We start from the raw sequence: 3365 nt of genomic DNA, 5'->3' as shown, positions 1-3365 counted from the left end.
CTTACCTTATGAAGTGTCTTCACTTGAACACCAATATCTTACATATCACCCAACCCTACAACGCGGGAACCAACTTGAATAATGATACAAGTGAAGCTAGGTATGATAAGTGAAAAGTGCTTGACTAGCTCACATATCCCCTGCCTAGAGGTGAAAAAAAACCTGAATCCAGAATCGGGGAAAAAAAACCGGAAATGGGTATTTATTACCTGAACCCATGCCCGACCCTACCCGTAGCGTACGTATAGGGCATGCATTTCAATAGAAAAATTTGTACCTGGAACCGAACCCGATATGTACTTGGTAATACCCGAAAACCGGAACCAAGTTTTTCCAATATTTGAAACCGGGTATTTCAAGTACCCGAAATTACATGAAATATACCTGGAAAAAAAAAACCATAAAACTACCAAAAGATGTAGCCCCTTAAAAAATCCAATCGGCACCAATAAAAAACCAAAGATAAGGTTTTTCCAATACCCAAACTAATGTATTTAAATACCCAGTTTTAGAATAACCGACCCAAAACCAGTGTATAGGGTAAAGTTTTTAGAGACAATACCCGGTCATACCTGGACCGGGTATTATAAAAACCCGATTTATGCACCTCTATCCATATCTAGTAAAAGTCATGATCTAAAAAAACACCGATGGTTCCTGCTCGGCTTCAGTTCTAGGTGCGGAATCTTTAAGAAAGTGAAACCTGATTAGTACATGTGGCTAGAGGTACACAAATCGAGTATTAGAAAAACCCGGGGTCGGGTATGGAACCTGATTCGGGTATGATCGGGTATTGGAAAATCGTGTATTAGCAATACCTGGGTTGGGTTCGAGTATTGCCTCTAAAAACCATACCTTATATATCGGGTTCGGGTCGGGTCAGGTATAGAAACGGGTATTATAAAATCGGGTATTTGAATACCCTATTTCCGGGTATTGAAAAAACCATATTTTCGGGTATAGATTGGAATATTTTATGAGTTGCACTTTTAAGGGGTATTTTTATGGTATTTTCCATTTATTTTTCGGGTAATTTCGGGTATTTGAAAAAACCCGGTTTCGGGTATTGGAAAAACCCGATTCCGGGTATGGAACCGGTTCGGGTTTTCGAGTATTACCAGGTACAAGTCGGGTCCGGTTCGGGTATGGGTTTTGGTACTAAAATGCATACCCTATCTGTACCCTACGGTTAGGTAGGGTACGGGAGCCCGGGTATAAAAAATAACCGGCTCTGGGTATTTTTTTAATCTCTACATGTGGCTTCCTAGTCTAAAACATATAGTCAGAATGCACAGCCCATTGACTGAAATAAACGGATGAAACCTGCACAGCCTACTGGGCTTCTTTCGGCCCATAACTTCATAACCAATCCTCCATCTCTTTGAAATAGTATACAGCGAAGAAATTAGGGTTTTGAGTTTATTACCGCCGTCAAAGCTTTCTCAGCAACTTGTGATCTCTACTCTTCTTTCAATCCTACGAAATGGTACAATCTATTATTATTATTCTGTTAATATTACAATTCAATACGTTGTTATTGCAATGTTACATATTTTAGTATAGACAACCAACATATATTGTTGTAGCTGTTTAAAATATTACCTGATTAATAATAAGTACTAAATTGAAAACAAGTGTAAATTTCTTTTTTCATTTTTTGAGTGTAAATATTTGCTAGTTTAAATGTTTTGTTGTTTGCATTTGGTGTTAAGATGATCATTTTAATGTACAAGTATTAAGATTCTATAAGTTTTAGATCTATGGTTGTTTGCATTTGGTGTTAACATGATAATTTCTTTTTTACCTGCAAAGGCTTTTTTTTTTAGATTTTTGCATATAAACACACGTAGAAGCCGTTTTAATTAGAAAAAAAGTTTAAGAAAAACTACATGTAAAAACTTAGTTTTGCTTAATTTTTTTTGCCGTTTTATTTAGAAAAAAGTTTAAAAAAAACTACATGTAAAAATTTAGTTTTGCTTAATTTTTTTGCTGTTTTAATTAGAAAAAAGTTTTAAAAAGAAACTACATGTAAAACTTAGTTTTGCTTAACTTTTTTTGGGAGGTTTTGCATATGAACACACGTAGAAGCCGTTTTAATAAGAAAAAAAAGTTCATGAAATAGAAAATAATGGTTATAGAAAGCTGTGGATTCCCTATATGAACGCATGTAGAAGCTGTTTTAATAAAGAAAAAAGGTTAAAAAAAATCACATGTAAAAATTTATTTTTGCATACATATATACACATATACGTAGAAGGTGTTTTAATAAGAAACGAAGTTGACAAAATAAAAAATAAAAATAGTTATAGAAAACTGTTGAAAGATGGTATTTTTATTTTACAAAAATGAGGTGTTTAATTAGATTGCTCTTTACATGTGTTTGTATGCGAAAGCTTTGAAAACTACATCGTGGTTTCTCGGTTCCATATGGTTCTCCAATTAACCTTTCTTACTACAACCATGGTATTGACTTAGATACTTAACCTTGATCTTGACGTTGATTTAGTACCCTAATATCGACTTAGATTCTTAACCTTGTTCTTGACTTTGATCCGTAACCTTGATCTTTTCAAATTTGTTTCGCAGACAAAGAGGACAAAGAAGGCTGGGATTGTCGGAAAGTATGGTGAGTGTCTTGTTTTATACTTAGTTTTTTAGATTGTATGATTTAGATAATATACTTGATTGTTTGGTTTGGTTTAGTTTATGTTACAATTCATATATATATATATATATATATATATATTTCTCTATATTTTACTATCTTAATCTTTTTAGGTACCCGTTATGGTGCTAGTCTACGTAAGCAGATCAAGAAAATGGAGGTCAGCCAGCACAGCAAGTTTTTCTGTGAATCTGTGGAAAGGTAAATAACTTTTCTATATCTGTTATTCTTTTATTAAACAAAAGTATTGATTTTTTTATTAAATTTTTTGTTCTCTTTGCTATCCCTATGCTTTCAATGAAATATTTCACAGTATGCTGTGAAGAGGAAAGCTGTTGGTATTTGGGGATGCAAAGACTGCGGCAAAGTCAAAGCCGGCAGTGCATACACGTTGAAGTAATTATTAAATCCTTTGTTTATAAATAATTAACACTTTCTTCAGTCACTGATGTGTTTGTGTTGCATACAACAGCACTGCTAGTGCGGTTACGGTCAGGAGCCCCATTCGAAGGCTTAGGGAGCAAACCGAGAGTTAGATATCAGTGTTGAAGTCTTCTTTTGATATTGTTAGTTTTGTCAATTTTGTTTAATCTGTGTGCAATGATCCAACATGTTTCGAATCTTTTGATATTTAATTTTGCAGACATGAAATTACTTTGTCAAGATAATTGTTTATTGTTGTGGTTATTGTACTTCATTT

General features: G+C 33.8%; 1 long non-coding RNA gene across 1 annotated transcript; it reads left to right on the top strand.

The window, feature by feature from the left end:
- Positions 1–1384: 1384 nt before the first annotated feature.
- Positions 1385–2869, top strand: LOC143588349 (uncharacterized). Its single transcript, XR_013145096.1, has 3 exons — positions 1385–1486; positions 2587–2626; positions 2779–2869. It is a non-coding gene; the product is annotated as an uncharacterized LOC143588349 (long non-coding RNA).
- Positions 2870–3365: the final 496 nt, after the last annotated feature.

This window comes from Bidens hawaiensis, unplaced genomic scaffold (assembly GCF_021521415.1).
Source record: "Bidens hawaiensis isolate Kalapana, Puna unplaced genomic scaffold, B.hawaiensis_p1.1 tig00036331_1, whole genome shotgun sequence".
Classification (NCBI taxonomy): domain Eukaryota; kingdom Viridiplantae; phylum Streptophyta; class Magnoliopsida; order Asterales; family Asteraceae; genus Bidens; species Bidens hawaiensis.
This window is presented reverse-complemented; position numbering and strand designations above follow the sequence as displayed.